General features: G+C 33.8%; 12 non-coding genes across 12 annotated transcripts; all 12 read right to left on the bottom strand.

Annotated features, from left to right (window-relative positions):
- Window positions 1–2,435: 2,435 nt before the first annotated feature.
- On the bottom strand, window positions 2,436–2,508 carry TRNAK-CUU. Its single transcript has one exon. It is a non-coding gene; the product is annotated as a tRNA-Lys (tRNA).
- Window positions 2,509–3,293: 785 nt separating this feature from the next.
- On the bottom strand, window positions 3,294–3,366 carry TRNAK-CUU. The gene has a single exon. It is a non-coding gene; the product is annotated as a tRNA-Lys (tRNA).
- A 756-nt stretch (window positions 3,367–4,122) lies between these two features.
- TRNAK-CUU lies at window positions 4,123–4,195 on the bottom strand. The gene has a single exon. It is a non-coding gene; the product is annotated as a tRNA-Lys (tRNA).
- Window positions 4,196–6,087: 1,892 nt separating this feature from the next.
- TRNAK-CUU lies at window positions 6,088–6,160 on the bottom strand. Its single transcript has one exon. It is a non-coding gene; the product is annotated as a tRNA-Lys (tRNA).
- A 1,575-nt stretch (window positions 6,161–7,735) lies between these two features.
- TRNAK-CUU lies at window positions 7,736–7,808 on the bottom strand. Its single transcript has one exon. It is a non-coding gene; the product is annotated as a tRNA-Lys (tRNA).
- Window positions 7,809–8,598: 790 nt separating this feature from the next.
- Window positions 8,599–8,671, bottom strand: TRNAK-CUU. Its single transcript has one exon. It is a non-coding gene; the product is annotated as a tRNA-Lys (tRNA).
- A 1,580-nt stretch (window positions 8,672–10,251) lies between these two features.
- TRNAK-CUU lies at window positions 10,252–10,324 on the bottom strand. Its single transcript has one exon. It is a non-coding gene; the product is annotated as a tRNA-Lys (tRNA).
- Window positions 10,325–11,063: 739 nt separating this feature from the next.
- TRNAK-CUU lies at window positions 11,064–11,136 on the bottom strand. Its single transcript has one exon. It is a non-coding gene; the product is annotated as a tRNA-Lys (tRNA).
- A 720-nt stretch (window positions 11,137–11,856) lies between these two features.
- Window positions 11,857–11,929, bottom strand: TRNAK-CUU. The gene has a single exon. It is a non-coding gene; the product is annotated as a tRNA-Lys (tRNA).
- A 777-nt stretch (window positions 11,930–12,706) lies between these two features.
- TRNAK-CUU lies at window positions 12,707–12,779 on the bottom strand. The gene has a single exon. It is a non-coding gene; the product is annotated as a tRNA-Lys (tRNA).
- A 722-nt stretch (window positions 12,780–13,501) lies between these two features.
- TRNAK-CUU lies at window positions 13,502–13,574 on the bottom strand. Its single transcript has one exon. It is a non-coding gene; the product is annotated as a tRNA-Lys (tRNA).
- Window positions 13,575–13,977: 403 nt separating this feature from the next.
- Window positions 13,978–14,050, bottom strand: TRNAK-CUU. Its single transcript has one exon. It is a non-coding gene; the product is annotated as a tRNA-Lys (tRNA).
- Between the last annotated feature and the right edge of the window lie 12,546 nt (window positions 14,051–26,596).

Below are 26,596 nucleotides of genomic sequence, written 5' to 3'. Positions count from 1 at the left end.
ATTTTACTTCTTATTTTTCCTGTATTTCTTACGAATATAACAAATACTGGACAGGGTGCTACATAAGCACTTGCCCGATTGCCTGGGGCAAGTAAAAGTTAGAGCCGAGCAAGTGTTTTGAAGACCAAACCACTTGCCCCAATAGGGCAAGCAAAATGACCAAAATTAGGGTCGATATGATATTATGATATGATATTATATTGACCCTAATTTGGGTCATGGCAGGCCAGAAAAAATCACTTTGGAAACAGAAATGCAGTAACAAGGTATATCAGTTCATGTCAAAAGAGAAAAAGGTCGATGGTTTAAATAACAAAAACTTTTCTTGAATGAAGAGGTAAAACTGTTTTTTCAAGGATTTTTCGGGCAAGTGAAATAGATTTTTGAAGTATATTCAAACTATTTAAAAAATTACTTGCCCAACCGGGTAAGTGCTTCTAAAAAGTTATGTAGCACCCTGTTGGATTTGTTTACGATAATGAATTACAAGTGATGCAGAACCTTTGGAAGGTTGACACTGCTATACGTCATCTTACGAGGCCAAATTCACACACAGAACGTATACCACCAACATGACAAAAAAAATGATAGAAATACCAGCTCAGCGTCAACAACATGGATGTAATTGGGCTGGCTTTGCAATGATTTGATTGTAAAACATGTGCATGGGATAATATAATGGGGCGATGTCTGCTGGAGCACCTGGCTTTTATCATTAGCACCCCCGTAGAGAATGACGAGACCAATTCAAAATGGCCGACAACATCACTCTGTCAGTAATGTTGGACGCTTTTACGCGAGACCGTGGAAGGTGTCTTAGATGGGATAAAATTGGTGTTATAAAAACACGAAAAATGTGAAAATTGGAAGTGAGTGTGGCTGAATGGTGATCGTAATTTCCTATTCATTCTTTGGTGGTGAGAGTTAAGTGCAATTGAAGAGGAAAATAAACAGAGAAGTTCAATCTGAAAATGAAGTCTCGGAGAATGGTGCCAATAGTCGGAGAGAATAGGATTCCGAACGAAGCTTGCTAGGTTCAGGTACCATACCCTTGATCTTGAAGCATACACTCACCTCATTCACACCTAGATCTTCCCTTACTTATTTTTCTTAATTACGAATTCCATTCAAAATAACAACCATACCGAACACGCGCATGCACACCCACGCACACACACACACGCCCGAATACGCACGCACATTTACCTCACACCACACGGTCAAACCAACTTGTCTGCGCATTCTTGAATGCATCCCTAAACACTGTTGGTGTCGTTATATGAACCGATGCCGTTCTGCATGCTTCTGCGATTTACAAAGGAGGTTTCAATCTCCTTGTGGTATACCCAAGAGTAAGAGGGGGACATTTTGCCTTCTTGTTCATATCCCAGGTGATAATAAGCACCCACACTCACCAGGCATTAATATTTCCCCACTGGTATCTTGTGATTTCTTGGTGACACGGTGCTCATCAAATTTGTCAAGAAGCAGCAGGGGTAGTGCGGAGTCAATGATCGAAGTTGAGCCTTGTAGTCTATCATGCAAACCCGCCTACGCCAACTGAGAGCTATGAAGCCTTCCTGTGATCCAGCTAGAAGTGAATTACATTAACCGATACTGATGTCGGGTCACAACTTTGAAATATTGATGTCTGACGGTCTGCAGACATTGAATGAATTACTTTTAGTGTTGTAGAACAATTGCACCCACGCCAACACACACACACGCGCACACCCACACCCGCGCGCACACACTCTCATATACACACATATAGACACAATATTATACTGGGGATGGGTTAATTCAGAGTAAATATGATTAAAAGGGGCCTTTTTGACATAGGCCTATGTCGTTAAATAATAACGATGCATTAAATCACTTTTCACCTTTTCACTATAATAACAATTTAAAAACCTCTACAGTATTTCAGTTCACTTTCACTTTAGTTACACCAAATAATACATTGAATATCAAACAGGGAAGATAACTACAAACTATCAATTTTACATTCAGTCATGTTTTAATCATTCAATCATTCATTAGAAAAATATTTTTTTCACATTAGTTTATGCCAAATAATATACTGAATGTTAAGAAGGCAAGCTAATTACAAACTGTTCATTGACATTCAGCCATGTTTCAACCATTTAATCATTGACTAAGCATCATGCAGAAGTCTGTAAAAAGTAAGTAACTTCTTGTACTCGAATAAATGAGATTTGGAACAAATGAATTAGCGTTTATTGTATACAAATCGAAGGAATGCTAAATTAAAACACAAAATATGGACCAAAAACAGACATAATCATTCTAAAAATAGAATAACGATACAATTATATATGACTAAAAGTTGAAAATAATCATTATTGTAGCATTTGATATCAGTTTTCATGTATTCCTCCAAAGGCCATCTATAAAAAATTTAAAAGGATGTGCGCCCAATGTGGGGCTCGAACCCACGACCCTGAGATTAAGAGTCTCATGCTCTACCGACTGAGCTAACCGGGCTACGCAAAGACTAATAACGCTAAAACACATTTGAATTTCAGTCATATCTTAACGATTTGTTTATGATTCATGCTGTTTACTAGAACGACCAAAATTTAGAGAAAAAAATATTCTCGAAATACCCATATTGCAAAATATGAAGACTTGTACTTTATTTCGATTCCTAACATCAATTTTCATAATACCCTTTATCTCTATGAGTACAAAATATACTTTATAAATAACACCTTGAATAAATTCGAATGGGGAGAATCTCACTAAAATGTATTAAACAATATTTCTTTATACTTTTTTATTACAAATCCCTTTACTATTACGCTAACCAAAACATATGTCGTTAAATAAGATTAGATCAAAACCTTTTCACATTTTCACTATAATACAGATTCCGAAACCTTTACAGTATTTCAGTTCATTCCACTTTAGTTATACCAAATAATATATTGAATATTAAAAAGAGAAGCTTATTACAAACTTTTCTTTTGACATTCACTCATGTTTCCTTTAACTAAGCATCATGCAGAAGTCTGTGAAAAGTAAGTAACTTCTTGTACTCGAATAAATGAGATTTGGAACAAATGAATTTGCGTTTATTGTATACAAATCGAAGGAATGCTAAATTAAAACACAAAATATGGACCAAAAAACGACATAATCATTCTAAAAATAGAATAACGATACAATTATATATGACTAAAAGTTGAAAATAATCCTTATTGTAGCATTTGATATCAGTTTTCATGTATTCCTCCAAAGGCCATCTATCAAAAATTTAAAAGGATGTGCGCCCAATGTGGGGCTCGAACCCACGACCCTGAGATTAAGAGTCTCATGCTCTACCGACTGAGCTAACCGGGCAATGTAAAGATTGTTAATAACGCTAAAGACACATTTGAATTTAAGTCATATCTTAACAATTTCTTTATGATTCATGCCGTTTACTAGAACGACCAAAATTTAGAGAAAAAATATTCTCGAAATACCCATATTGCAAAATATGAAGACTTGTACTTTATTTGATTCCTAACATTAATTTTCATAATACCCTTTATCTCTATGAGTACAAAATATACTTTATAAATAACACCTTGAATAAATTCGAATGGGGAGAATCTCACTAAAATGTATTAAACAATATTTCTTTACACTTTTTTATTACAAATCCCTTTACTATTACGCTAACCAAAACATATGTCGTTAAATAAGATTAGATCAAAACCTTTTCACATTTTCACTATAATACAGATTCCGAAACCTTTACAGTATTTCAGTTCATTCCACTTTAGTTATACCAAATAATATATTGAATATTAAAAAGGGAAGCTTATTACAAACTTTTCTTTTGACATTCACTCATGTTTCCTTTAACTAAGCATCATGCAGAAGTCTGTGAAAAGTCAGCAGTAACTTCTTGTACTCAAATAAATGTGATTTGGAACAAACGAATTTGAGTTGATTGTATATAAATCGAAGGGATGCTAAATTTAAAAACAATTAATTTAAGATATTTGTATGACTGAAAGCTGGAAAAATAGACCATATTGTAGCATTTGATCCCACTTTTCAGGTATTCCTTCAAAGGTCATGTATCAAAAATAAAAAAATAATGATGTGCGCCCAATGTGGGGCTCGAACCCACGACCCTGAGATTAAGAGTCTCATGCTCTACCGACTGAGCTAACCGGGCTGTGCGAAGTTTGCTATTAACGATAAGAATCAATTTTAATTTGACTTGACGATTTGTATAAGATTCATGTTATGTACTATTCAGACAACCTTTAGAAAAACAGTTATTCTCTAAATACTTATATTGTAAAATATGAAGACTTGTGTTTTATTTGATTCGTAACCATCAATTTATTTGCCACAATACTTTTAATCTTTATGAATACACTATATACTTTATAAATAACATCTGGAATAAATTTGAATTCGGGAGCATCTCGCCAAAAAGTATTAAAACGGTATTTATTTTTATTTCTTCATTACAAATTCGCTTACTCGTAGGCTTACCACAACAGGCCAACATAATTATGTCGTTAAATAAAAACAATTATCAACCAAAACCTTTTTCAACTTTTTCACTATAATTATCAAAGTTTAAAACCCTTGAAAATTGCATTTCATTTTCACTTTAGTTATGCCAAATAATATACTGAAAAATGAAAAGGGCAAGCTAACTAAAAACTATTGATTTGACATTCACCCATGCTTCCTTTGACTAAGCATCATGCACAAGTCTCTTAAAAGTCAACAATGACTCTTGTACTTCTTGTAACTTTATTTCTTGTTTTTTAATTAGAAATCTGTTTACTCGTAGGCATACCATAAAAGCAATCATATATGTGTTAAATAAACGATATTAGACCAAAACATTTTCAAATTTTACTATAATGACCATTTTCACTTTAGTTATGCTGAATATTAAAAAGGCAAGCTAATTAAAAAACTTTCTATTTGACACTCACTTATGTTTCCTTTAGCTAAGCATCATGTTTAAGTCTGTGAAAATTCAACAGTAACTTCGAGTACTCGAATTAAATGCGATTTGGAACAAAGGAATGGATGAAGGGATGCTAAATTCGAGGACAAACTATGGACCAAAACAGACATAATCATTTTTAAAAATAAAACAACGATATATGTATGACGGAAAGTTAGAAATAAACCTTATTGTAGCTTGATCCCAGTTTTCAGGTATTTTTTCAAAGATCATGTATAAAAAATCAAAAGGATATGCGCCCAATGTGGGGCTCGAACCCACGACCCTAAGAGTCTCATGCTCTACCGACTGAGCTAATCGGGCTACGTGAAAACAGTCAATAACGATAAAAATCTATTTCATTTGATTTTTTTATCTTAACGATTTGTTTACGATTCATTTTGTAAACTATTCAAACACGATTTGGAAAAAAACATTATCTTAATACTTTTATTGTAAAATATGAAGACTTGAATTCTATTTGATCCGTAACCATCAACAATTTGCCACAATACTCCTAATCTTTATGAATAAAATATATACTTTATAAATAGCACTTCGAATAAACTCAAATTCGGGAGTATCTCTCTAAAAAGTATAAAAACAGTATATCTTTTTGTTTAATTAGAAATCCGTTTACACGTAGGCTTACCATAAAAGCAAACATATGGTATTAAATAAAATCGATATTACGACCAAAACCTTTTCAACTGTTTACTATAATGATAAAGTTTAAAACCTTGCAGGTCAATTTCACTTTAGCTATGCTGAATAATATACTGTATATCAAAAAGACGAGCTAACTAAAAACTTTCTATTTTACAGTCACTTATGTTTCCTTTGACTTTGACTTCAACAGTAACTTCGTGTACTCGAATAAATGAGATTTGGAACAAAAGAATTTGCGTTTATTGTATATAAATCGAAGGGATGCTAAATTCGAGGACAAACTATGGACCGAATCGGACGTAATTATTTTAAAATATAAAATAGCGATATATATACGACTGAAAGTTAAAAATAAATCTTATTGTAGCATTTGATCCTAGTTTTCAGGTATTTTTCAAAGGTCATATATTCAAAATCAAAAGGATGTGCGCCCAATGTGGGGCTCGAACCCACGACCCTGAGATTAAGAGTCTCATGCTCTACCGACTGAGCTAACCGGGCTACGCAAAGATTGTCATTAACGGTAAAAACAAATTTAAATTTGATTCTTACCTTACAACGATTTGTTTATGATTCATATTGTTCATTATCCAGACAAACTTTAGAAAAAAATTATTCTCGAAATACCTATATTGCAAAATTTGAAGAATTGTACTTTATTTGATTCCTAACATCAATTTTCATAATACTCTTTATCTTTATGAGTACAATATGTATACTTTATAAACAGCACTCGAAGCATCTCTCTAAAAAGTATAAAAACAGTTTCTTTTTTTATTACAAATCCGTTTACTCGTAGGCCTACCATAAAAGCCAACATATGCTGTTAAATAAAAACGATATTTGACTAAAACCTTTTTAACTTTTTTACTATAATGATCAAGTTTAAACCCTTAAAACAGCAGGTCATTTTCACTTTAGTTATGCTGAATAATATACTGAATATTATTAAAAAAAGGGCAAGCTAAATACAAACTTTCCATTTGACATTCAGTTATACTCCCTTTGACTGAGCATCATGCAGAAGTCTCTGAAAAGTCAACAGTAACTTCTTGTACTCGAATAATGAGATTTGGAACAAATAAATTTGAGTTTGTTGTATACAAATCAAAGGGATGCTAAATTTGAGGACAAAATATGGACCAAAATCAAACAGTTATTTATAGAGATAGAATAGCGATAAATGTATGACCAAAAGTTGAAAATAGACCATATTGTAGGATTTGATTTCAAATTTCAGGTATTTTTCAAAGGTCATGTATAAAAAAATCAAAAGGATGAACGCCCAATGTGGGGCTCGGACCCACGACCCTGAGCTTAAGAGTCTCATGCTCTACCGACTGAGCTAACCGGGCAGTGCGGAGACTGATGTCAACGATAAAATCAATTTAATATGACTTTTATCTAGTCATGTCATGTACTATTCAAACCAAATTTAGAAAGAACAGTTACTCTCTAAATACTTATATTATAAAATATGAATTTATTTACCACAATATCCTTAATCTTTAGCGTGTTTATGAATACACCTAATGAATAACACCTTGAATACATTTGAATTCGGGAGCATCGCAAAAGAATATATAAAAACAATATTAATTCTTATTTTTCATTACAAATCCGTTTACTTGTAGGCTTACCACAAAAAGCCAACATATGTCGTTAAATATGTATGATAATAGATCAATACCTTTTCACCTTTTCACTATAATAAAAAGGTCAAAACAGATTCATTCTCACTTAAACAGGACAAGCTAACTACAAACTATTCGTCTGACATTCACTTATGTTTCCTCTGACCAATCATATAATTTTGTGATAAGTCAATAGTATTTTTTTGTATTTTCGAATAAATGAGATTTGGAACAAATGAATTTGCGTTTATTGTATAAAAATCAAAGGGAGGATATTTTTTTAGTACAAGATAAGGACCCAAATCAAAAAAGAATTATTAAAAATACAGAATAACGATATGTGCATGACTTTGAGGTGAAAATAAACTTAAATTTGTACCATTTTGATCCCAATTTTCAGGTATTCTTCCAAGGGTAATGTATAAAAAAATAAAATAATGTGCGCCCAATGTGGGGCTCGAACCCACGACCCTGAGATTAAGAGTCTCATGCTCTACCGACTGAGCTAACCGGGCTGCGCAATGATTGTCAATAACGGTAAAAACAAATTTAAATTTGATTCTTATCTTACAACGATTTGTTTATGATTCATGTTGTTCATTATCCAGACAAACTTTAGAAAAACAATTATTCTCGAAATACCTATATTGCAAAATTTGAAGAATTGTACTTTATTTGATTCCTAACATCAATTTTCATAATACTCTTTATCTTTATGAGTACAATATATATACTTTATAAACAGCACTCGAATTAACTCGGGAGCATCTCTCTGAAAAGTATAAAAACAGTTTCTTTTACAAATCTGTTTACTCGTAGGCCTACCATAAAAGCCAACATATGCTGTTAAATAAAAACGATATTTGACTAAAACCTTTTTAACTTTTTTACTATAATGATCAAAGTTTAAACCCTTAAAACAGCAGGTCATTTTCACTTTAGTTATGCTGAATAATATACTGAATATTATTAAAAAAAGGGCAAGCTAAATACAAACTTTCCATTTGACATTCAGTTATGCTCCCTTTGACTGAGCATCATGCAGAAGTCTCTGAAAAGTCAACAGTAACTTCTTGTACTCGAATAATGAGATTTGGAACAAATAAATTTGAGTTTGTTGTATACAAATCAAAGGGATGCTAAATTTGAGGACAAAATATGGACCAAAATCAAACAGAGTTATTTATAGAGATAGAATAGCGATAAATGTATGACCAACAGTTGAAAAATAGACCATATTGTATCATTTTATTTCAATTTTCAGGTATTTTTCAAAGGTCATGTATAAAAAATCAAAAGGATGTACGCCCAATGTGGGGCTCGAACCCACGACCCTGAGATTAAGAGTCTCATGCTCTACCGACTGAGCTAACCGGGCAGTGCGGAAACTTCTATCAACGATAAAAATCAATTTAATATGACTTATATTCTAGTCATGTCATGTAATTTTCAAACAAAATTTAGAAAGAACAGTTACTCTCTAAATACTTATATTGTAAAATATGAATTTATTTACCACAATATTCTTAATCTTTATCGTGTTTATGAATACACCTAATGAATAACACCTGGAATAAATTTGAATTCGGGAGCATCGAAAACGAATATATAAAAACAATATTAATTCTTATTTTTCATTACAAATCCGTTTACTTGTAGGCTTACCAAAAAAAGCTAACATATGTCTTTAAATATGTATGATAATAGATCAATACCTTTTCACCTTTTCACTATAATAAAAAGGTCAAAACAGATTCATTCTCACTTAAACAGGACAAGCTAACTACAAACTATTCGTCTGACATTCACTTATGTTTCTTCTGACCAATCATATAATTTTGTGATAAGTCAATAGTATTATTTTTGTATTTTCGAATAAATGAGATTTGGAACAAATGAATTTGCGTTTATTGTATAAAAATCAAAGGGAGGATATTTTTTTAGTACAAGATAAGGACCCATTCAAAAAAAATTATTAAAAATACAGAATAACGATATATGCATGACTTTGAGGTGAAAATAAACTTAAATTTGTCCCGTTTTGATCCCAATTTTCAGGTATTCTTCCAAGGGTAATGTATAAAAAAAAAATAATAATGTGCTCCCAATGTGGGGCTCGAACCCACGACCCTGAGATTAAGAGTCTCATGCTCTACCGACTGAGCTAACCGGGCTGCGCAATGATTGTCAATAACGGTAAAAACAAATTTAAATTTGATTCTTATCTTACAACGATTTGTTTATGATTCATGTTGTTCATTATCCAGACAAACTTTAGAAAAAACAATTATTCTCGAAATACCTATATTGCAAAATTTGAAGAATTGTACTTTATTTGATTCCTAACATCAATTTTCATAATACTCTTTATCTTTATGAGTACAATATGTATACTTTATAAACAGCACTCGATTTAACTCGGGAGCATCTCTCTGAAAAGTATAAAAACAGTTTCTTTTTTTATTACAAATCCGTTTACTCGTAGGCCTACCATAAAAGCCAACATATGCTGTTAAATAAAAACGATATTTGACTAAAACCTTTTTAACTTTTTTACTATAATGATCAAAGTTTAAACCCTTAAAACAGCAGGTCATTTTCACTTTAGTTATGCTGAATATTATTAAAAAAGGGCAAGCTAAATACAAACTTTCCATTTGACATTCAGTTATGCTCCCTTTGACTGAGCATCATGCAGAAGTCTCTGAAAAGTCAACAGTAACTTCTTGTACTCGAATAATGAGATTTGGAACAAATAAATTTGAGTTTGTTGTATACAAATCAAAGAGATGCTAAATTTGAGGACAAAATATGGACCAAAATCAAACAGAGTTATTTATAGAGATAGAATAGCGATAAATGTATGGCCAAAAGTTGAAAAATAGACCATATTGTAGCATTTGATTTCAATTTTCAGGTATTTTTCAAAGGTCATGTATAAAAAATCAAAAGGATGTACGCCCAATGTGGGGCTCGAACCCACGACCCTGAGATTAAGAGTCTCATGCTCTACCGACTGAGCTAACCGGGCAGTGCGGAGACTGCTGTCAACGATAAAAATCAATTTAATACGACTTTTATCTAGTCATATCATGTACGTTTCAAACAAAATTTAGAAAGAACAGTTACTCTCTAAATACTTATATTGTAAAATATGAATATTTAGAGAGTAACTGTTCTTTCTAAATTTTACTTTATAAACAGCACTCGATTTAACTCGGGAGCATCTCTCTGAAAAGTATAAAAACAGTTTCTTTTTTTTATTACAAATCCGTTTACTCGTAGGCCTACCATAAAAGCCAACATATGCTGTTAAATAAAAACGATATTTGACTAAAACCTTTTTAACTTTTTTACTATAATGATCAAAGTTTAAACCCTTAAAACAGCAGGTCATTTTCACTTTAGTTATGCTGAATAATATACTGAATATTATTAAAAAAGGGCAAGCTAAATACAAACTTTCCATTTGACATTCAGTTATGCTCCCTTTGACTGAGCATCATGCAGAAGTCTCTGAAAAGTCAACAGTAACTTCTTGTACTCGAATAATGAGATTTGGAACAAATAAATTTGAGTTTGTTGTATACAAATCAAAGGGATGCTAAATTTGAGGACAAAATATGGACCAAAATCAAACAGAGTTATTTATAGAGATAGAATAGCGATAAATGTATGGCCAAAAGTTGAAAAATAGACCATATTGTAGCATTTGATTTCAATTTTCAGGTATTTTTCAAAGGTCATGTATAAAAAATCAAAAGGATGTACGCCCAATGTGGGGCTCGAACCCACGACCCTGAGATTAAGAGTCTCATGCTCTACCGACTGAGCTAACCGGGCAGTGCGGAGACTGCTAGCAACGATAAAAATCAATTTAATATGACTTTTATCTAGTCATGTCATGTACTATTCAAACAAAATTTAGAAAGAACAGTTACTCTCTAAATACTTATATTGTAAAATATGAATTTATTTACCACAATATTCTTAATCTTTATCGTGTTTATGAATACACCTAATGAATAACACCTGGAATAAATTTGAATTCGGGAGCATCGCAAAAGAATATATAAAAACAATATTAATTCTTATTTTTCATTACAAATCCGTTTACTTGTAGGCTTACCACAAAAAGCCAACATATGTCGTTAAATATGTATGATAATAGATCAATACCTTTTCACCTTTTCACTATAATAAAAAGGTCAAAACAGATTCATTCTCACTTAAACAGGACAAGCTAACTACAAACTATTCGTCTGACATTCACTTATGTTTCCTCTGACCAATCATATAATTTTGTGATAAGTCAATAGTATTTTTTTGTATTTTCGAATAAATGAGATTTGGAACAAATGAATTTGCGTTTATTGTATAAAAATCAAAGGGAGGATATTTTTTAGTACAAGATAAGGACCCAAATCAAAAAGAATTATCAAAAATACAGAATAACGATATGTGCATGACTTTGAGGTGAAAATAAACTTAAATTTGTACCATTTTGATCCCAATTTTCAGGTATTCTTCCAAGGGTAATGTATAAAAAAATAAAATAATGTGCGCCCAATGTGGGGCTCGAACCCACGACCCTGAGATTAAGAGTCTCATGCTCTACCGACTGAGCTAACCGGGCTGCGCAATGATTGTCAATAACGGTAAAAACAAATTTAAATTTGATTCTTATCTTACAACGATTTGTTTATGATTCATGTTGTTCATTATCCAGACAAACTTTAGAAAAACAATTATTCTCGAAATACCTATATTGCAAAATTTGAAGAATTGTACTTTATTTGATTCCTAACATCAATTTTCATAATACTCTTTATCTTTATGAGTACAATATATATACTTTATAAACAGCACTCGAAGCATCTCTCTAAAAAGTATAAAAACAGTTTCTTTTTTTTGTACAAATCGGTTTACTCGTAGGCCTACTATAAAAGCCAACATATGCTGTTAAATAAAAACGATATTTGACTAAAACCTTTTTAACTTTTTTACTATATTGATCAAAGTTTAAACCCTTAAAACAGCAGGTCATTTTCACTTTAGTTATGCTGAATAATATACTGAATATTATTAAAAAGGGCAAGCTAAATACAAACTTTCTATTTGACATTCAGTTATGCTCCCTTTGACTGAGCATCATGCAGAAGTCTCTGAAAAGTCGACAGTAACTTCTTGTACTCGAATAATGAGATTTGGAACAAATAAATTTGAGTTTGTTGTATACAAATCAAAGGGATGCTAAATTTGAGGACAAAATATGGACCAAAATCAAACAGAGTTATTTATAGAGATAGAATAGCGATATGACCAAAAGTTGAAAAATAGACCATATTGTAGCATTTGATTTCAAATTTCAGGTATTTTTCAAAGGTCATGTATAAAAAAGCAAAAGGATGTACGCCCAATGTGGGGCTCGAACCCACGACCCTGAGATTAAGAGTCTCATGCTCTACCGACTGAGCTAACCGGGCAGTGCGGAGACTGCTATCAACGATAAAAATCAATTTAATAGACTTTTATCTAGTCATGTCATGTACTATTCTAACAAAATTTAGAAAGAACAGTTACTCTCTAAATACTTATATTATAAAATATGAATTTATTTACCACAATATTCTTAATCTTTATCGTGTTTATGAATACACCTAATGAATAACACCTGGAATAAATTTGAATTCGGGAGCATCGCAAAAGAATATATAAAAACAATATTAATTCTTATTTTTCATTACAAATCCATTTACTTGTAGGCTTACCACAAAAAGCCAACATATGTCGTTAAATATATGTATGATAATAGATCAATACCTTTTCACCTTTTTACTATAATAAAAAGGTCAAAACAGATTCATTCTCACTTAAACAGGACAAGCTAACTACAAACTATTCGCCTGACATTCACTTATGTTTCCTGTGACCAATCATATAATTTTGTGATAAGTCAATTGTATTTTCTTGTATTTTCGAATAAATGAGATTTGGAACAAATGAATTTGAGTTTATTGTATAACAATCAAAGGGAGGATATTTTTTAGTACAAGATAAGGACCCAAATCAAAAAGAATTATTAAAAATACAGAATAACGATATATGCATGACTTTGAGGTGAAAATAAACTTAAATTTGTACCATTTTGATCCCAATTTTCAGGTATTCTTCCAAGGGTAATGTATAAAAAAAATAAAATAATGTGCGCCCAATGTGGGGCTCGAACCCACGACCCTGAGATTAAGAGTCTCATGCTCTACCGACTGAGCTAACCGGGCTGCGCGATGATTGTTAATAACGATAAAAATCCATTTTAAATTGATTTTTATCTTAACGATTTGTTTATGATTCGTGTTGTTTACTATTCAAACAAAAATTAGAAAAACAATTATCATTTAAGTATTGATGTTGTAAATATGATTACTTGCGTTTTCGTTTATAATATGCAAATTGAAGGGATTCTAAATTTAAGGCCAAAATATGGTTGCTAAGCAAGTTAATTGAAAACAATTTATTCAGAAATTTTGACAAAATATGAACAGAAAACACACAGAATTATTTTGAAAATAGAATATGCGATATGTGTATGACCGAAAGTTGAAAATAAAACCTTTTGTAGCATTTGATCCCAGTTTTCAGGTATTCCTCCAAAGGTCATATATTCAAAATCAAAAGGATGTGCGCCCAATGTGGGGCTCGAACCCACGACCCTGAGATTAAGAGTCTCATGCTCTACCGACTGAGCTAACCGGGCTGTGCGGACATTGTTAATACGACAAAACATACGATAAAAATCAATTTTGATTTTATTTTTTATTTTTATGATTAATTTTGTACGCAATTAAAATATCTCAAATATCTAGATAATATATGCAGACATGTATTCATATCACGTTATTCGTAATTATAGTAGTCATCTTTATGACTAATCGATTTTGAATATATGTTTTACATATAACACCTAGAATACAATCATATTAGAGAGCATCCCAAAGCAGTATTATAACAGTAATTCTCTTTTTACTCGTAGACTTACAAAAATGTAAAAATGAATAATAATCTTAACAGACGTATTCATGAATGGCAGATGAAATAATGAATGGTGATTATCTAGTTTTATTATAAAGCATTCTTCAGGTAGCCATGAAGCACATTTAGAATTACCCTTTGAATTGTGTGATGTAATTACAGGTTGAAAATGAGATAGAAATTGCTTGTGTCTGAAAGGAGAACATGGGAATTTAACTGATGCGGTATTACACGTAAGCATATTTTGAGATGTCTGGTTTGCAGATCTCGAGATTTTCGCCCGATGAGTGAAGCATTTGTTTAATTACGCTTGCAAACATAATTAAAGTCCTCTTTTTATTTATGCAGTCTAAAACCATACACCTTCGTTGATGAAGCCCACCGTTTTCTCTATTCTTGTTTGAAAAATAGAAGATATTGTCCTCATTATATTTGTGATAATCATGGCTGTAGAAACTAGTATTATAATGATTGAATTACATGTAAGTTGTTAGTGTTTTCACTTGCTATGATAAAGTGATATTTCAAAATGAGAGAAAACGTATGATTGATGGAGACTAGGATTGGTTCTATTCGAGCTAGATCGCATTAGCTGTTTGTCAACAAGAGCCAGTATTGGTTTCTCGATGACAGGAGATATGGGGAATGACACTGCATGTTTATCACTCTCATCATTACCTTGGTAATCCGCATCCTTAAATTGGAATTTCTGATTTGATGAAATTCGTCTTGAGCAGACGACCGACGATGGGGGTGCGCGTTCGACCTCGCGATCAAGTGATTTAGCTAACCGCGCAGCAAGGCTTTGTATTTTCTTATTTTTCACGCTTCGAAGCTTTATGTTTCATTTTTTCATCTGTTGAAAATTAAAAAAAAAAATTAAATCCTCGAATTATTTAATTCACATGATTAAAATTACTTTTACATATCAAATCTTAGCCAAGAATACTATAATTCTCAACGATGCAGACTTTAACATGTTTAATGTCGAATATACCGTAAGCTAGTAAATTTTTGTTTGTTGATTTATTTCTACTGCTTCATGATATTACAGCGATATTTTCTTTCTTTCTACTGAAAGAAAATTATTTGCATTTATTTTCTGAGAGGTTTGTAGAAAAAGAAGCATTCCATTTGAAACCCCCGGAATTGTTTTTTGCGTGATACATCAATTCTTCACTGCTTTCTCTCTTCGTTATTGTCTTTCATTTTGTTCCCATATTTTCCAATTTTCCCTTCATATTTTGAAAAGTGCAAGAGCTCTTTTGTGGAGTCTAGCTCTGGGATACCCATTCAGACGGACATGAACGCATTCAAATTTTAGGGGCGGAAGACGGTAAAATTGATGAAGACGACGGATGGTCGACAACCGTCCCCCATAGCATAAAAACGTGAAAATCTTTCGGTTATGTCCTCATTATAATTTCTCTCTCTGATACCGTATACTTTTCACTTTCTATCTCGATTTGCCAACCAAATCCACTCTCTCTTTCTCTTCTTTCCCCATTCCTCAAATTATCCTCTTTTTATTTTCTATCATGATATCATATCAGTGCACATTTTCTCTTCTTTATACACTTTTTATTGCCTTTTAGATTGTACATTATATTTTTCTGTTATAGTTTGTCTACACACTCTCTCTCTCACACACACACACACACACACACACACACGTGCTTACTTTATACAGGATTTAAGAATATACATTCTGTTTCCAGGTATTTTATTCTGAAGAGTCTGTTATCATGGTTATAGCCTTTCCTATCTACCTGCCCAATGTGTTTGAGGTGTGCTGCGGCCTGGTGTGTATGCGTGTGTGTGTGGGTGTGTGTGTGCGTGTGAGATTGACTGGGTGTGGGCGTGGATATGGATGTAGATGATAAAGTGTGAGGGTGAGCCAATGTGAGTGTGGGCTTGGGTAAGGATGATGTGTGTGAGAGGGAGAGTGGGTTTGGAGGTATACTTATGAGTGTGAGGATGGGTGGGTGTGTGTGGAAGAGTGTGGGGTGTGGTTATGGGGGTAGATCTGACTGTCTGCATAACGTCTTTGATTTTTTTCTATCTCTCATTCTGTGCGTTTCCTTTCTTCTTCTCTCTCTTGCTACATCCACATTTCTGCTAGCTTCCTTATATACCCCTTTTTCATTTTCTTCACGAGTTCGATATTTCCCGTTAATTTCTATACTCGCTCCTTTTCTTCTCGTATGATCCCTTTTAATTTTTCAAATGAACCCAAGTGAGGTGCACTTCTGATCGCATGGTGACGCCATCAATTACAATCTTCCCAAAGTCTAGTCAACTATTTATATTTCCCTAATTGAATGGACAAATGTATAACTCCACGTCTATTTTCATTAGATGCAGCAGATAATTGCTGTCAAACTTTTGACTGTGGTTAAAATTGACTCATTGATGTATGGACTAATTTGTTTACAATTAAGATATTTCTTTTCAAGAGTACAACATAATGGATTTATGTGATCTTACAGTGCGTGTTACATTTGCTTCAGTTATTTTGACAGTTATTTATCTGTTCCATATTTTAGAATAACTTTTTGCTCAGCTTTATTGGAAAGCACTCTCTGAAAAACTATTAAGGTTGGTTATTATATGAAGCTGCGGACAGAAAACGAGTAGGGTTGGTGGGTATATATCTATACATCGCCCATCCTGATCGGATAGTTAGAAAGAAATTGATAACCTTTTGGTAAGATCAGCAGAGACATCGTCATATAAAACAAACAAACTTCTGAACTTCCAAATGTTCACTCATTATCATCTTGAATTAGGTTCAATCCATTTCAAGGGGGTGGTGCATTAATTCCGAATCCTTATGTTAATATCTTCGTTTTCATTTTTCATGTTCTTAACACATTCAGGATATTAAAACTTGTAGGTGTTTGTTCTGCCTTCCATCATGTCGGTATGTCTTCCCACATCCTCTAGAACCCATACAACCTTTCTATCTAGATTCGACAGTGATGTTTAATGGTGGAATATACTTTTTTTTCGTTTAGATGCATGGTTTAATTTGCTGGTAGGTCCATGGTTTAATCATCTCCACCCGTGAGATTGTGTGAACTCCTTTGCCCCCTTGCATACCTATCTACCAAGCATGTCTCCCTCGCAATTTGATGCTAGCTTTCTCCCTCAGTCTGCGTCTTCGCCTTTTGCACTTTTCATATTAACCATAGCACGCGAAGGAAATTGTATGCCAATTTTCTGAAAGTTCTGTGACAGATTGATTTGACCACCTACCAGAACAGGCCCGAAGATTTCTCCAAGTGATTTCGTTGACAGATCGCACATACGATCTTGGTGAAAACTCAGAAATGCGAATTTGTACTGAGCTATATAGTCATAGGCCTATTTGACGTGTTTTTTGATTGCCAAAGCTATATAGAGAGAAAAATATGTACCATCGGGAAGCATTATTATTCATATGAACACGGAGATACATACAAATAAAGAAGATGATTAACAATAGTAGTAGTAGTAGTAGTAGTAGCATATTCAACACACATATATTTACAACTTATTGGCACTTATTACTCTATAGATTATGGAATCTGTGATATATCATAGTCACCATGTGACCACAGCAGCAAGGATCACATTTGTTATACAGTATTCTAGCATTTGATATTTTCCCTCAGAACTGTGCGCTTCGGGCAAAATAAAAGGCCTGGGGGAAAATGTCATTCCGTCGGGGAAATAAAATGTTAGAATAGACATATAGGCAGGCAATATCTGTAAAATAATATTCCATGCTTCTAATCGCATTCTATAATTCGTGAAAATGAAAATAGGTAAAGGATCAGACAAGGATAAATACTACTGAACATAATTACAATGAAGTTGAATTCAAATATCATAAACATACACTTTTGTTTCAGAATTTGGTTCTAAACAATGCCTACCTGTAAAGATGTTGAGAGTTGACTTTGGGAAGCAGATGTGCTCGGCGAGAGGGGGGGGGGGGGGGGGGGGGCTCAACCCCTAAGATTTGTCTGAGGATTCTTTGTTTATTAAATATTTTGCTCCCTGGAAATCAGGTTGGTATATTTAAATGTAGCAATTTGACCAAAATTACCTTCATTTTAGAGCGGAAGCTTTTTTTTTGCTTGTCATTTTTAATTTTAAATTCGGCGTCCCATCTTCAAAAATCGTTTCCAGGCTCCTTCATGAAGCGTTGTGCAGCAGTGGCTATACCATTCAAAAATGTCACGATCAACATTTTTTTAATCCATGTCACATGTCATTTTATTTTTAAAATAAATTTTGACTGAACTCTATTTTCTTATAATTATATGTACCGTTCTTTATTCCGCTGAAATAATAATAATAATGTCAATAATCATCTTTTGAAATAATAATAATAACAATAAGAACAATAATAATCAAAATAATAATAACAATAGTAGTGATGATGATGATGATGATAATAATAATAATAATAAACACTGCGGAAAATAGGAAATGTATTTACATTTCTTTAAAATGAATGTATAATACACATTTTGACAGTACATCAGTATACTGACGCTTCCCCCAAGAAAACATAAATTGCCCGAAATTGCGTTGCTTTAATAAATCACTTTTTCCCATTTTTCAGAATTAAATTTTGGTTCCATTTCTAGCATTGCCTACCAAATCTAAAATATGATCAAATAATCGTTTCTTAGAAAATTTATATATATATTTTTACTACTACAACTATTAAAAATACTTCTACTACTAATATTACTACTACTACTACTACTACTACTACTACTACTACTACTACTGGCCTACTACTACTACTACTACTACTTCTACTACTACTACTACTAATAATAATAATAATAATGATAATAATGATAATAATGATAATAATGATAATAATAATAACAATGGTAATAATAATAATAATAATAATAACAATAATAATGATGATAGTAGTAATAATACTAATAATAGTTTTTAAATAATAGTAATACATTGATAATGATGTTGATGATGATGATGATAATGATGAAGGCTTATGATAAAACAATAAAATAGGAGTTTCGAATAAAGCGGAAAAAGTAACTTTATTCCTACTTTTTATTCATCAGGTAATACTAAATAATAATAGAATAAATAAGTAAAAGTCGTCCGCCCCACATAAAGCCTTTCCTGTAAATTTAAACAATAATATCCAAAGTATTATTCTACATACTCCCAGTGTCCCCAGCCCCCCCCCTCCCCCAAAAAAGGAGAAAAATGAAGATTGTTTTAAAGTATCCACCCTTGTCCCCCTCCCGCTTAAAAAAAAACTCTGATGCCGCCAGTGGTTACCCCTCCCACCCCCTTCCTGTCCTCCCTATATCTGCTCCAACCCCCTCCCCATCGACCCCACCCCTCCGTACGATCCCCAGGGGAGAAAGGCCGCGCGTCATCAGAGGGCTCTAAGCCCGAAATGGAGTTCGGATGCTGGTCGATGGAATCCCAGCCCGGGGGCATCCCCTCTTATTGCCCCGGTTCGGGACCTAGACTTGACAAGTGATGGGTGCAAAGAGAGGTAAGTTAAGGGAACCTGTCTTCACCTCTTCCTCCTCAATCCATCTCCATCTTTCACCCTTTCATGCCCACTTAGACTTCATCAAGCCGTTCGACTTTTGTTAATATCAATCTTCTAAAACATGACTTCTACTTTCTTTCTTTTTTTATATCATTTTTTAAATCGATATTTTGTTTTCCGATTGGGCACCAAACACTTCCCTTACAAATTATTATTACTTATAGATGTCGGTTATTCCTGCATTTCTTGTTAATTTATTATTGAAAAACTATAATGCCAGAGACTCAACGTTCATTTTACAACCATTTTCATAATTGAAGTGACATTGTGTTTACTATAAATGGAGAAAGTTTCAGAGCTTAACATATCAAATTGGATATCCCACAAGGCTACAAAAAAAACGCCCGATGAAATGTTCTTTTGATTCATATCGTCCTCCTATACAATGCCAAATGGCTATTTTTCGTTTTTGTAAATATTGATCATGGACGACTGGGACGAGCCTAAGTTTATCTCTGACTTGTTTTGCTATCATTCACATCCACCATCCTCTTCCCTCAAGCTCAACCAAGAGAGTGCAATGACACCTCGCATGAACTTTCTTGGTCCTTCTACAAGAAGAGTCCCAAACTCTTCTTCAAGTCTTGAACCTTACATCGCATGGCCAAGTCAGACAGAGTTTTAATTGACAATCATCAATCCACAGTCCCACTTTTCCTTGATTGTCCCGAGTGTCTCAGACGATTCAGGATATGGCGGGAAAATGAGTTAATGGAAATGCGTTTTGGCCGTGCCAAATATTTTTCTAAAAATATTTTATTTTAGAAAACAAAATAACATACAAAAAAAGATGAACAGCAGTGATAAGAACATATATTTTCCCTAATCGTGATAACGAAATCGTATTCAAATGACTATTGATTCGATAACTCTGTATGTAATCAATTGGAGACAGGGATTTAGCCCCCCCCCCCATTTGTTACTGTACCGATGTTAAAAAAAGTTTTTTAAAAAATGAAAATGATCTTAAAATTTTGGTTCAGCAACCATTTCGGATCAGCCCCCACATACACTCTCACACTTCACACGCGCACACACGTCACCCCACACTTCTTAATGCGCCCTGCGGAATTTTAATAAATCTAAGACAAGTTGGTGTGTAGGGTTTGATGAAGCACAGTGGGTTTACACTGCAAATACGATGGTGTTAGTTCGACACACGGCCGCGGGAAACATGTTTTGTTACAGGGAGTGCTGATCTAAATTTGACAAGCAAAAACAAAAAGGGTCACTTTGGTCCCGATAAATTTTACAGGCAATTAAAAAGGGGGGTTTCTATACAAAATGTAGATCAGTTTTGGTTACATTTCTGCATTTTGTCACACCTACCAGAATTCCAGGGGGTGCTGCATATGGAGTATAACACACGCAGCACCCCACATCAGGAAAATCTTTGGGGTGCTGAAGCATCGCCAGCACCCCCAGCTTTCCAAGGCCACGGTTTGACACCCAATTGTGATATTGTGTTATTATATTGATACTCTTTTGTGTTATATTCATACTCAATCATGTCAGTGGTGCATGTTAACACATTATGGATGTGGTGCCCTCATAACACCGACAGGCGTTGTTTTTAAAAGGGTATTAAAGTTCACCATGACGAAAAGTTTATTGTAAAAAATAGCATTAAAAATTATTACAAGATATTGGTGTAGGTTAAGGGAACATCCATTAAGATAATTAATTTTTTTCATTAGAAATTTAAGTTTTACATTTGTGACGTCACGTACGAGCAGCTACCCCAAATGTTAGATAATATAAAATGCATAAATTTCATTTTTTTTTATAGTTCACGATGATAAAAAATCTTCTTCACGAGCGGGTGTGAAATAATTTGTCTGTTTATATGATACTAAAAGTATGCTGAAACCCATTTTCACTTTTTTTTAGAAAATGAAATTTTGTTGATTTGTCGAATTCACGATACATGTAAAAGTGCTTGTATGTTGGGTCACAAATCAAAACATTAAAGTTCTAATAACTTTTTCAATCTTTGATGGATTTTCCTCAAACCTTCACCAATATTTTTTAACATCATTTTTTTTGCTATTTCGACAATAAAGTTTTCAGGGCGAATTTCCCCTTTAACACCATAATATTTCCAATGTATTAGTTAGTGTCTGTATTTAGATCACTTTGTATACAAAAACAAAGAGAATAGCAATTTACAACTAGCAAGAACATTTATCCTTTACTGTAAGTTGCAAAATATAGAAAATGAATAACACGAATGATTTATGTTGTAAGGATATGGCTTTCCCTTCTTGTGACACGCATTGCGCTTGAAAGGAAGATGCACGTAGGCCAAGTTGATGAAGATAGCAAATAATTTCGATTAATTTGGATATTCTTATTCCACAGTAATCTATTCAAATAGTTTACTCTTAACATGCTTAATGATCAATACACATGCAGAAGTATATATTTATTTATTTTGAATAGTACAGCATTGAATTCACATTCATTCTAGTATTTATGACATAAAATGACGCCAATGATGACACATATTCCTTAGCTGTCAAGAATCCCAAGTATGTTAGCATCATATTCGTCATGGCAATCTCTTGTATACGATTGTTCCCGTGATGACGAATATGGCCCCCTTTTTCACTTCTAAATTTCTCCTTTTTTTCTCTGGGAGGTCAACCTGGCCCGGTCTCATCGCCCTGGTTTCATCTTAGCTAAGTCACAGACGGTCTTAATCCACCAAGTTGAAAGACAAGTCGCACTTAGTAGCCGGTCACTGACAACAAGCCCAAGACACTCTGAGCGATATTCGAGTCGAGAGGAGAAACTAAGCGTGGCCGGGCGAGGTGACGATCAACTGTTGAAACTTGGCGAACCCACAAAAGCAGATGGCATCGGAAAAGTACAAACCAACCAAAATAAAGGAGAACTCTTTCGGGTCTTGACCTAGATGCTGAAAGTTTTTGAGAGTCGAAATCGAAATGGCCTGCGAAAAGAAACGAGTGAAAAAGGGAAAAAGGAAAGCATAAATAAAGAAATAAAAGAATACGATAAAACCTACAAAAAACAATCAGTCAATTTTTTTTCAATTTGTGTTATTCTTTTTTATGAAACTATTCGATCTGTATGGTCAGTCAATTATGGAATTTGCCACAACTTGTGAGCTCTGTTTCTCTGTTATCAATCACTTTTATTATTCAATCATAATGCAAAACATATTCCTATTAAATAGTGAAATTCTAGAGCTACTATATCAAAGCAATTAGTGATTTCGATCGTGTCAGTGAAACTACTACAGCAAAAGCGCAAAAGCCCGAAAGCCCGACTAGTAATGATAAATCCGATTTCTTTAATGATAATATTATTTACATCAAGAATAAGTACTGAACATGAAAAAAAAGTACTGAAGTAAGAATTACAGGGGGGGGGGGGGATTTCAATTAATTGCTGTATTTTTCTTTTACACTGAAATTGGCGATGAGGATATTTCATTTATCATTGTAATGTTTGGGCTTACTCCATCCAGATACTCATCGATTTCTGCGTAAAAAGGGTATTAAAAGGGTTTATTTCTTTCATGTTGTCCGGCTGCGATTCGAACCCTCAATCCCGTAACGAATCGGTCATCACATGAAGGAACCACAGAAGCTCATAATAGCAGTGAGTCAAATACACTGGCCTATAGATGGGGGCAATTGAACCGCCGCAGTTTTGCACCCCCCCAAAAAAAAAGAGAATGTAGACAATGTCAACCATTACCACACAATGGAGAATTGAGCACTTAAGTACAGATTGGAAGAAAAATTGCTATTGGTGATTGGTGGGGGGGGGGGGGTGGGTTGGTCGTATGGCAATAGCGAAGAGGGGTTGCTGTCCTTTTCTAACACTTCCGGTTGCTGGTGTTTTTAAGGAAAATCTCGAAGTAAAAATCTTACCTCCAAGGCGATAAAGAAGAAAACCAAAAGATGGAGATGGATGGCAGCTCAGGAGATTGACGTAGAATATAAAATGTTGGAAAGGTGACAAAGGGGGGGGGGGTATAAAAAAGAGAGGAATATCAAGAGCGAGAGAAGTAGGTAGGGGCTAGGAAAGGGGAAGAAGGGAATTGTACAGAGATAAAAGGGAGAGAGAAACATTTAAATATGAATAAAGAGACTGGAAGATATAGGAAATAAAAAACGAATAAAAAGATACAGAAATAGAGACGGAGGCAGAGAGAGAGAGAGGGGGGGGGGGATGAGAGAAATAGGGGATGGATGATACGATGCTATCGGGAGATTATATTATAAGGTATATGGCAGATAGACCTAAATGTATAGTTAAATCAAGATTAAAAAAACATAATAAATTCATTTCATATCAATAAAAGAGGTGAGGGAAGCTAAAATGTAATAAATGGTATAGTGAGCATGTTTATTCCTTTTGGAGATTGTTTTAGTTTATATTTTGATATCCCGATTGTCTGGTCTCATCATTAATCTCTTTGTCTCCGTCACTATGCATCATAGTTTGATTTTTTAATTTTTCTGCGAAAATTGCAAAATTCCCCGTATAAATAAATGTGTTTATACACACATACGCACACCCTCTCACACACACACAATATTCAAATTGAAAAAAAAACAACGATAACGACATTAAACTTATTCTACTTCACGCATTTACAAACGCATGTCAAAAAACTGTTTTGCTCCTGAACTCACTAGAAAAAAATAGCATAAAGTCATTTTATGCCTTTCCTCTTTCGTAAGGCTCCTGGCTTACATGCTACAAAGGGTGTCAAAGGAAATAATAAAATTATAAAACCACTGATATAATAGTCCCATTACAATGGTCGAAATGTGTGGTTTATTATCCTGTCACGTATTTAGAAACGATGTGGAAATGGTGTTCTTTGACGGAGGCACAAAGGGCAATATATACCTGAATAGGGATTTTCGTCTAAAATGAAGTGATAATTGTTAAAAGCAGGTAGACTGCATTGTAAAGGTTGCGGTTGTAAAAATTCTAAGCCGACAGAATTCTGACACCTTCCGGATTTTGTCTGAGCAGAATTCAACGAACATGGACTCCAGATAAGGTTAATCATTTTGTTTGAAAGAAGCCCCCCTCCCTATCTATAAATGGGGAAAAATAAGAGTTTCGGTGATTGTATTTTTCATTGATACCAATGCTTATCGCCTGCTTGTGGTCGTGCTTACGGCTTCAAAATGGAAATTAACTAATGTTATTTCAAATATGTCGGAGCTGCCAAAATTGACACAACTAAGAAGGTGGTAATGGACTAATTACCTTTAAGATGAAATATATATATATATAAATACTAGAACCTAAATGTGATCCCGTTGATGAAAATGATTTTGATAACAAATACTTTCAGTAACTGCACTAGAAATATGACTTCGCAATGGCTGATATATAATTCTGTATTTTGTTATTGATAATAGCAGGGCTTATAATGCATAGTGAACGACTTTCTTATCGAAATATTGCATAGTCACGTCAAAATATTTGTGATTGACAAATACCAAGATAGGAGCATTTTATTCAATTATTCAATTCCACTCTTGACACTAATAAGGTAACCGATGTATCCATCCCATTCCTGACACTACTAGTTATAGTCTTACCAATGTAACATCCCACTCCTGACACCATTGATATATCCAATTTATCCATCCCACCCCTGACACCAATAATGTAACCATTGTAACCCCCATTCCCGACACTTATCGTTTAATCAATGTAACCATCCCACTACTGGCATCAATGATATTACCAATGGAAACTTCCCACTCCTGATACCAATAATGTAACAATTATTGTAACCACCCATTCCAGACACTAATTGTTAAACCAATTCATTCATCCCACTCCTGACACCAATAATGAAACTATTGTAACCATCCCACTCCTCATACAATGATGTAACCAAGTAACATCCCTCTCCTGACACCAATATTGTAACCGATGTATCCATCCCGCTCCCGAGACCAGTAACGTTACCAATGTAACATCCTTCTCCTGTCACCAATAATGTTACCATTTTAACCCCCCATCCTGTCACTAATAGTTTAACCAATGTAACGATCCCACTCCTGAAATCAATGATATCACAAATTTATCCATCCCACTCCTGGCACCAATAATGAAACTACTGTAACCATCCCACTTCTGGTACCATAATCTAACCAATGTAACATCCTTCTCCTGTCACCAATAATGTAACCAATGTAACCATCCCCCTCCTCATTCCAATGACGTAACCAGTTAAATATCCAATTCCTGACACCGATATTGTAACCAATGTGTCCATCCTACTCTTAACTCCAACAATATAATCTGACTAGATGCGAACGATAAGTCGTTTTGTATAAAAAAACAAAACAAAGACTAACAACGTGAATTGTGTATTTAAGCAGTGTCAACTAATGCTCACTCCTAATATCTATTGCAATGAATATAACACATCAATTTATGGTAATCAGGCTAATTTACTGCTCCGAAATAAGTTTTAGCATTACGTATTCATGAACTTTGTTAACAAAAAAGGGACTTTTTATGTTGGGATTGGAGACAGAGAGAGGGGGTTTCAGTTCCTCCTGCTCCAAAAGTGGGTAAATCAAGGTAGCGTTACTGAAAGTGATTTGTTAGTGATTTTCGTTGACAAATATTATAAGCTATCCGAATTCTTGCATCTGA

The sequence above is a fragment of the Lytechinus variegatus genome, chromosome 2 (genome assembly GCF_018143015.1).
Source record: "Lytechinus variegatus isolate NC3 chromosome 2, Lvar_3.0, whole genome shotgun sequence".
Classification (NCBI taxonomy): domain Eukaryota; kingdom Metazoa; phylum Echinodermata; class Echinoidea; order Temnopleuroida; family Toxopneustidae; genus Lytechinus; species Lytechinus variegatus.
This window is presented reverse-complemented; position numbering and strand designations above follow the sequence as displayed.